A 10,235-nucleotide genomic window follows, 5' to 3' on the forward strand; every position below is an offset into this window, starting at 1 on the left:
CCGTGAGGAGAAAAGGGGTGTTCTCCACCATTACAGTGGTCCCTGCAATCCACCACAGAGGTGACTCTGAGAAGCTAGACCTCTCCGGCTTGGCACACTTCAGCTTGGCAAACTCCTAAAGGCAAGAGAAGCTGTTTCCCAGGAGACCCCAGGATGGAAGCCACAGGGAGAGAAACTAAATCGGCTAGGAGAAGGTGGAGCCGAACAACTCAGGTTGGGAAGGGCACGTGCAGACAAGCGTAGCTAATTTTAACTTCAGATACAGCCGGGCTGACCACTAAGCTGTCACCTCACATCGAGCTTGTAACTGAGAAACCACAATTATCCTTTTGAGCATGTGTTTGAGGAAGCACGGGCAACTTGTGTCATTATGGGTGAGACTCTTTAAGACAGGTATACGGGACCGCAATTGGCTCCACTTGTGGATCCCTTCAGAGACCGGAAAGGAAAGCCAGAACGTGGCAGCCCTGACTCTAAGGGGACCACAAAAAGGAAGCAGGGACAAAGTGCAAGTTCAAAGACGAGGAACAGAAAGAAGCAAAGATCCCTGGTAGGGTCACTGAAGCCAAGAGGCAGATACAGGGGTGAGTCTGTTGTCCCACTTCTCTGTGTCTCTGTCTCTGTCTCTGTCTCTGTCTCTGTCTCTGTCTCTGTCTCTGTCTCTGTCTCTGTCTCTGTCTCCCTCTCTCCCTCACTCTCTTTTCCTCTGCACAATATGCTGGTTAGTTTTCTGTCAACTTGACTCTACAGTCATCTGGGAAGAAGGAACCTTTATTGAGAAAACGCCTCCCTTAGACTGGCCTGTAAGTATGTCTGTGGGCGTGTTTTCTTGACTCATGATTGATGTTAGAGGAGTAGGACCACTGTGAGCTGTGCCACAGGTGGGTTGAGCAAGCCGTGAAAAGCAAGCCAGTGAGCAGCACCCCTCTACAGATTCTAACAGTTCCTGCCTCCAGGTTCCTAACTTAAATTCCTGCCCTGACTTCCCTCAATGATGAACTGTGACCTAGAAACTGCAAAATGAAATCAACTGTTTCCTCCTCTGACTTGTCAGGGTTTTTTGTTTTTGTTTTGTTTTTTGTTTGTTTTTGTTTTGTTTTGTTTTGTTTTGTTTTTGTAAAGAACAGCAACGGAGAAGCAAAGTAGGACAAACAGAAAAAAGCTTCCCCGGAGCGAATCTGATTCTCTCTTTCCAGAGTCTAAGCCTCAGGCAGCAACACCTGCATTTTTATCTAGCCCTGGATCCGATCTTTACCTGCGACTTCAGAATACGATGTTTTCCCAATACTTGCTGACGTACTTTGGATTATTAAAGATATTGAACAATTTGTGCTCTGTAGGTTCCTTTCAAACTTCTCCAGAAAAATAATTCATGGGGGGGGGGGCAGACCCCAGTTTGAGAAGCACCAAAGTCCCTGGAGTCTGACTGTCCCCAGTAATTCCCCAGCTCAGGTTCAGAAAGGTGATCAGGCAGTGGCAGGCACTCCTGTTGCTTCCTCCACTGTGCACAGCTTCACTCCTTCCATTTAGAAACTCTGGTTAGGGGAAACGCCCATGGGCTTTGCTTTGTTCATAAATACATCCCAGAAACAGTTTTGAATGGCAGAGGATTGATCATCCAAGACAGCAGTTTGTTTTACACAACCTGAACAGACTTGCGTTTAATGTGTTTGAGGCATGGCAAAGGATTCCAGTGCCAGTTCCTACAAATGAAGCCAGATATTAAACCTACATACTGTCAGACATTAAAATAAAACAAACACTGACATGAGGACAGATAAATTGTTAGAGTGAATCGTAAGGATGAGAATCAGCCGCTCTATGGAACAGAGGGCGCTTATTTAGAGAGGGAGGTGCCATTGATCGAAGCAGGCATGAAGGGGTGAGGAGCTGAGAGGTGACTGGGAAAAACAGAGCAGAGGGCTGGGCTGTAGCTCAGTGGTAGCTTGCTTGCCCCTGGTGCAAGAGGCCTCGAGTTCAATCCACAGTATTGCCCAACCTTCGCCCCCATAAAATGAGAGATAGAGAAAATGAGGCATTACCAACCCCAGGATTCTATTTGACGGTGCCACAAGTACCACAGTGGCCTCTTCCTACCTAAGGTCTAATTAGTTCTCCCAGAGAATCCCACTCTTGAGAAGAATTCTCGTCTGACACCATAAGGTCTAACAAGCTGAGAGAATTCACTTGTCCAGTAATTTTCTTTTCTAGTCTATAAGTCCTGGGATTTCTGTGCTCCCACTTAAAACAACAAAATTAAGCTAGTTCTCTTTTTGCCATGTGGGGTCCAGTCTAAGAAACACAATAAATGGCTGAAACCACACACAGTGTCCAACCCTGCATCTATTATGGTTTTCCTACGTATACTTTAACTTACAAATTATGTACACTAAATGATTAATAACAATAGCTAGTAAAATAAATTAGCATTATAATATACAAGAATAGAAGTTATATGTATATGCCTTATTCTCATTGTACTATAGATCTAGAAACTTCTACATAGAGTTATTTGGGTTTTGTTTCTCATAAAAGAAGCACTTTATGGCTTCTTTTTGGCATATCCAAATTGCTTGTGCTTTCAGTCATTAATAAGTAAAACAAGAGAGGCTTGAACACACAAAACTATGATACCATGGCAGTTGATATGATATCCTAGACAGCTTTTACATGACTAATGGGTATACGGTGTATAGAGCATGATCATGCTACATAATGGGATGAGGCATGTCCTGGGTAAATAGAGGGATGCTGTGTGATTTCATTATGCAACGCAGAATGACATGCAATTTAAAAGCCTGTGAAGTGTTTACTTCTGGAACTTTCCATTTCATATTTCCAGGTCATAAACTCAGGTAACAGAAACCATGGAAAGAAATGAAACTTCGTGAAAAGTAGGTGCGTGGTGGGGAGGGAATGATTACTGACTCTTTCCTGAGATGTTTTCTCTCTTGGATGGGACGAGAGAAATAAAGCATGAGATTTTGGACCTCCTCTCTTTGACCTCAGTTGACAAAGCCCTTGTGTTTCTCATCTTCTGTCACTGGTGCTCAGAATGCACTCCCAGGTCTTGCAAGCACCAGGATCACCCAGGAATTCATGGAATATACATTCCCAGGACTCCCCCTACCCATACTCAACCCAATCAGACATGCCGGAGATAGTTCTGCAGCTCGGGCTTTCATCAGCGCTCTCGAGCCTTCTGACACTTGAGACCAATGAGAGGGCCACTGACCCTGGCTGGCTCCCTCCAGTGGGGCTGCACTGTCCACCGTCTCTAGACAAAGGTGGGAGGGCATCAGACTTGCCCCTTACACAGCTCTTTCCCCTTGCACAAGCCACGAGGCTGATCTGCTCATCCTATGTTTTTGATGGGTATGTGTTTAACTTACACGAGTATTTCTCTCCAAACGGCATGAACATCTTGTGGTTGTTTTTATTTTATTTTATTTTATTTTAGTTATTTCAGGTAAAATTCCCCACATGGCCTGTAACCTGCAGAACTCTGGTGACTGTTCGGATTGTTTGGCAGACAGGAAGTGAGAGTGGCGTTAACACTATCCAGAAATGAGAGTGATAAACTCTGGTCCTGCTACAGAGAGGAAAAACCAGGCCTGGCAATGCAGAAACTCGAAGGATATATGCTGCGGTGGAGAGGGAAAAAAAAAAAAAAAAACCCACACAAACTCAAAGCAAAGCCAGTTCAAATAAACCTCCTCCTTGCCATCTATAAACATAGGGAGTTCAAGAGAGACTCTTTTGGCCCCAACATGAGGCACAGACAAGATAAGATGGGTTCCCTTTTAATTTTGTGTGCGGGCTGCAGGGAGCCCCATTATAAAGGCATTTCAAATATCTGTTAATGATTTAATTGACTGCGTCTCATTCTCCCCATACTGGGTTTATCTGGACAGAGTTTCCTGCTATTATCTGAGTTTGTGGGGGCTTAATGAAGGCTGTGTGTCAGCAAACACTGTTTTTTAAAAAAAAAAAGTCCACAAGGATAAACTTACAAGGAGCTGACATTCTGTTAGATATGGTGAGGTCACTCATGCCCCGACTTGACTTGAATGTCGGACACAGCTGCATCAAGGAGTCTTCGCGGCTGGAGGCAATGGAGCTGTTAAACCACGTTTGGGGCAGCCATCCTTCCGGCTTGAAACACAATCTAGCTGGTGAAGTTACCTTGTTTCTATCCCAGGTACTGGTCAGCCTAGCCCAGACTGAAAGAGTCATGCCCTAATATTTTCAGATATATATCCTATCAAATTTCTGCAGGAAGTCAGAGCTGGGTTTTGTTTCTCTTTGAAAGGGCATGCTCGCTTCTAGCGTATTGTGACAGAGCTGAGCTGAGCGGAGCTGTGAGATCTGGCTGTCTTTTCCAGAACAATCACTGGAATTCACTCTAAACCAACCAAACGCCCTTTTTAACGAGTTCAGGAGAATCAGTGTGTTTGTGTTGGCCTGCCTGGCTTTCGAGGCTCTCCGAGCTAGCTGGCCAGCTCAGGCCCGATCGGCAGCCGGGGAAGGCATTAGCCTCCTCTACATTGCTGTCCCTGCAAGGCTTCATGACCAAGAGGGATGCCAGGGAGTTCAAGCGATTACTTGCTTTAGGGAAACAAAAGCCAGCAGCCCAAGAATCAACGTCCCCAGGAAAAGGTCAATAATCCTCTGTACTGCAATGGATGTAACAAATATTTAAACAAGGATAATGTGAAAATATGTTCAGTCATTTTGATTTATTTCCAACCGCTTGGCTATCACTCTACTAAGTAGTTCGCAAATTCAGACTTTATTTCTGCTGACTGGTTCAACCACACCACTTATATTTTCCTTCCTTCTGCTTGCCTTTCAATCATAGCTCACAGTCTCTTCCAAAATGGACCACGAGGTCTAGCACCAGAGATAGTCTCCGTCCATCAAGTGGCTGCGTACAGTGTGGTTTTCTACAGCGGGGAAGTCGAGCCAAGCGTCTGTAAAACACCAAGCCCTGGACAGACAGATCCAAAGCCACAGAGAAAGGCCAGGCCTGATTAATTCCTCCCCTCGGGGCAGTTTTTTTTCCATTTCCAGGGCAGGCGTCCTCTCATGGTGAAGAGGTGGGAGCTACTTTGATTTTTAGAATTGAATGTTTTAATGGGAAGAACCACTAGAGAGTCCCTACATCAGGCCCAGAAAGCAAAGGCTGAAGCAGCAGAAGAAGGCTACCCAAGTCAATATGAGGACACAAACCACAGGATGAGACCTAGCCCAGGATACCCTCCCTCTCACCTTCCGAGTTGTGTGCAAGTAAGCTCGCATACGTTCAATTGATCCAAGTATGCTGAGCCACAGAGAGACATTGCTTGGGCCCCCGTTGGCCAGTGAACTCCATTGTCCTTTCTGTATAAAAACTTGGCATCAGGTAGAGATCTGAGCTGCAGACCTGTATTTGTGCCCCCTTTCATACCAGTCCCCACTCTCTTCCTCGGGAAATCAATACCCACAGGAATATTTGGCGGGGGTGGGGTGGGGTGGGGTGGGGTGGGGTGGAGTGGGGAGGCATGCTAGTACCACTTCCAAAGTTACTGGCTACATCCTCATCACCATGCCCATTGATCTTCGAATGAGAAGAAAAGTTACATCCTTTAACTCCAGGCCTTTTTTCTCTCGACATGCTACACACCAGGAAGTACAGAATCATAGTTTCCTACAAGTGAGCCTTACTGTCCACTAAGGAGTCTTATAACTCCTCTATGAAGTATTTCATATCACTGTACCACACTTATAAGTAGCTTTTGATTTTACCTTTAAATCTTGTGCAGAATGCAAGTTTCATGATAGACTCGGCTCCTCTTACTGACTGTTCTATTCCCAGCACTTATAAATGGCACGGCGCACACTCAGAGAGCTTACTTCATAAACGCTTGCCTAACGAGTAAAAAGTTTCATGTTATAGGTGAAGGAAATTGATCATAGATAAATGAATTAATCTACTTAAGGCCATTCAACTAGTTAGAAGAAAAGTTTTTTTTTATTTTATAAATATAATTAGACTCAAAAAGAGACTTATCGGGGGACTGGAAACTGTCAAGACTCCTAGGTCAGTGGTTCTCAACCTTCCTAATGCTGCAGTCCATTACCATACTTCCTTATGTTGTGATGACCCCAACCATAAGATTATTTTTTGTTGATCTTTCGTAACTGCAAATTTGCTACTGTTATGAATCGTAATACAAATCGCTGTGTTTTCTGATGGTCTGAGGTGACCTCTGTGAAAGAGTCATGGAACCCTAAAAGAGTTGCAACCCACATATTCAATACCACTGCTCCTACGAGTCTGGCAAAAGCCCAGAGAGTTCACAGGTATGCTCCACAAGCCCTGCGACCTCCCTGGCCCTTGAGCTTGTCATATTGAGAACTCACAAAGCTTAAAGCTCTTCATATATTGAGTATTTTACCTAAATGACCTTCCTCAACTCTTTTGGGAGACTGGTAACTTGCTGAGCAACAGCATCTCCTACACATTTGCATGGCCTAGGTTGAAGCAACTCCAACCCCACAGGAGGAACTCTAGATTCCTCAGAGACACTGTTAGATGACAAGTTCCCCAGGCACAACAACAGTGAGGTGAGTTATTGGGAAATCCGCTCAAGACCTCAGAGTATAACCTTCTACAGTAGTGTTATGGTTAGACATGTTGATATAACAGAAATTGATGAGGGAGAGAACTAAAGACTGCTCGGGGAACAGTTAATAGGCTTTGAGTTCATGAACATTTATGGAACAAAGGATGTTTTCCAGATGCTGAGTCTCCACAGAACCAAGTCATAACTGGAGCTGAGCTCTGCAACATGGAGAGCATGAGGTGGCAGTAAAGCAAAAACACCCCCTCCAGGGACCACATCGTTAGGGGTAGGGGGGACCGTGACAACCTAGAGTCACAGGGAAACAAAACCAATCCATCAGGAAGCTGTGCCTACGCTTAAGGTAGCAAAGTTAAATGAGCTAGCTCATCATCAGTGCAAGCAATATTTTCTTCTTTTCTTTTTTAAATGTAGGAGAGGTTACCCTTCTGAAGAGAAAATATCTGACATTCATATAATCTACTTTGTACTGGGCTAAAAATAAATAAATAAATAAAATCTAATTTAGGGGATCTAAAAGACTCTTAATGAAAAAGAATAAATCTTCAGGAGTTAGTATCTGAGAACCCTGGACATTGTCTGCAGAGCTGGTTACCTGTGACAACCTATATTTGCCAGCTGGGATTGCCAGGGGGTCAGATATCAGCCCATAAAGTTGCTACCATAATTGATCAGCCCAACGGGAAGGGAAGCATCAATCAGAGTTAGAAGTCTGTGCAGGCAGAGCAGAGGTGGGGGTGGGCCTGCTCAGAAGCCCTGATTCTGAAAACAGCCGGTATCCCTGGAATTTTCCTGTAGGCTACAGTGGGAGGGCCAAAGAAAACCAGGTGTTAGGAGCAGGTGAGGGGCACTCGACTGCACTCTTCTTTATGAAGGATGCAGACAGCTTGCTTCCTGCAAATTGCAGCAACAGGAAACGTAATACTTTGGGAGCTTCGAAGTTTAGAAACCTCTCCTGTAAGTTGCCCATGTTTGTTGGCAAACACTAAAATGAAACAAATGTGTACGGACAGACCCGTGGGAACACGTTGTCATTCTGCCTCACTTTGAGGCTTCCAAAGGCAGCTGGGTGGGTTCATCGTACTCCTGGGCTCCCAGCTTAGAGTCATCATCAGGCAGGGGAGGCAGGCCTCTCGTTCATGCATTCTCTTCCTCGGTTCTAATTGACTTCCTTTGCCCTCTCAATACATTCCAACAGTTCTTACACATTTAATATAGGGCCTGAAGTGCGTAGGCATCTCCATATAATGTTATTTCATATGTGTGTTTAAAGTGTAATTTGTAGTGGTGGCCCCTCTGTATGCATATGTACGTGAGTACAGGCACATGCGTGTCACAGTGCACAGCTGGGGGGTCAAAGAACAACCGTGGGTGTCAGTCCTCATCTTCCATCTTACTGGAGGCTTGTCTTGTTCACTGAGGCACATGGCAGGCTAACCAAACATGAGCTTCTGGAGACTCTCCAGTCTCCACCTCCACCTTGCTGTAGGCACAGTGATTACAGCTGTGTGGCCTCTCAGCAGGACCATCTTCGAATAGATCCTGGGAGTCCAAATTCAGGTCCTTATGCTCCTGTGGCAAGTGCCTTACTCACTGGTCCCCATTTTTCCCTCTTAAAATTTTCCTTCTACCATATGGTTCCCAAGTATCGAACACAAACAGTCAGGCTTCCTGGCAAGCCCCCTTGTCTGCTGAGCCATCTGGCCGGCCCCAGATATGCTTTATTTAACCATTTCCTCTCTAATCAAAATACATGGACTCCATTTCTTCACGGCACAGGTAGTAGGGCAGCGAGCATTTGCAACCGGGCCTTTTTTTTCTTTGGACCCATGCAAAGACTTTTCTTCTGCGATTGCACACAAGTAGGATTCTTAGATAACCCTGTCCCAGCTGCTCTCCCTCAGTGCTGAATCAACTTCTTCCTACCATGAACAAAGGGCTTTTGTTATCCTGCACACCGCCAGCCCCATGATAGAAATTAGATATAATTTTGTCAGTTAAAATATGTAGAGAATTTTATCTGACTCCTGTTTAACTTTAATATCTCTGAACATTACTGGGTTTGGGAACCTCTTCGTTGGGTTCTTAGCCATCCACATTTCTCTCCTGTGAACTAGCCTTAGCATTTGTCCAGGATCGGCTAATGCAATGCTTCCCAACCTGTGTGTTGAGATCCCTTTGGGGGTCAAATGGTCCCTTCACAGAGGTCACCTAAGACCATTAAGAAAACACAGATATTTACATTACGGTTTATAACTAGCAAAATTCCAGTTCTGAAGTAACAATGAGAACAATTTTATGACTGGAGGTCACCACAGCATGAGGAACTGTATTAATGGGCTGCCGCATTAGGAGGGGTGAGATCGGATGCTCTAGAAGCTGCGGTTCAGTTTTTCTACAGGATTCTTAGCATACCAGTTCTTTGGTTCTTGATCTGGGGGGATTGGCTGCTTTTGTAATGATGGTTGGCTGGTTGGTTGTCTCTAACTCGTCATCCTCCTGCCTCAGCTTCCTGAGCACCAGGGTGACAGGTTTGCTCCACACCCAATTCTGCACTGGCCCAGAACATTGCAAAGCGTTTCCTCAGACTCTCTGTTATAATTTTGTCTTTACTGTTAGCTGTATGTCAGTGTATTCAGATTAAGTCGGCTGTCCAGCAAGCCCCAGGGATCTGCCTTTTTCTGTCTCCCTCGTCCTGGGATTGCAAGCTTGCACCCACCTGGTTTATCTGAGGGTTCTGGGAATGGAACACAACTCCTCATTGCCTGCATGGCAAACACTGTATGAACTGAGCTATCTCTCCAGACCTATGCTGTCTCTGTATGAACAACTCTTTCTATAATGTATATGTATTATGTATATGTAATCGGCCATTGTTCGCACTCGGAGGAAAGAGGTCAACATTAGGAGATGTCTTTAATCCGCCTCCACTTTAGTTTTGGTGAGAGCCTCTCTCACTAAACCCAGAGCTCGCTGCTTTGTCTGGGCTGCCGGCACAGCAAGTACACAGGACTGTCTGGTCACCTGACAGTCTGCTAAGGAAGCCAGTCTTCCCTCTAGGTCCACTTTTCCCTCTCAGCATTCTAGACGAATTTCCCACCCATCCAGGGTCACTTTTAATGTGGTGTAAGTCTATCAGTTGTTCTGTCCCATGGATTGGTTTCTGATTTTGTCACAAGACACTCTTTACTTCCTATGTGAGTGTACTTTCTCAGTACAGAATCTGGTATCCAGTAGTGGAATGTTGATTTCCCCATCTTTCCCCATGGTAATTTAGCCATTCATGAACTAACTTTTCCACACTCTTCAAAAATCATCTACTGGGTGTTTGTTTGTTTTTGTTTGTTTGTTTGTTTGTTTTAATCATACTAAAATGGGAGATTTGTTTGGAGTGAACTGACAGTTTTCAAATATTAATGTCTCCCTTTCATAAGCTGGAGGTAGCTCCTAACATACTGCTATTTTCTTAAGATGGCTTCCCTGTGGAGGTGTATCATTATAGACCCCCTGAGACGCCTAAGCAGATTGCTAACTTTTCTTGCTGTTAAGAAGGTACCATGTTTTAGTCTGTGGTTTCTGGTTTCTCTGGTGGTGTTGGGGGATGCAACT

Source organism: Mus pahari, chromosome 1 (genome assembly GCF_900095145.1).
Source record: "Mus pahari chromosome 1, PAHARI_EIJ_v1.1, whole genome shotgun sequence".
NCBI classification, from domain to species: domain Eukaryota; kingdom Metazoa; phylum Chordata; class Mammalia; order Rodentia; family Muridae; genus Mus; species Mus pahari.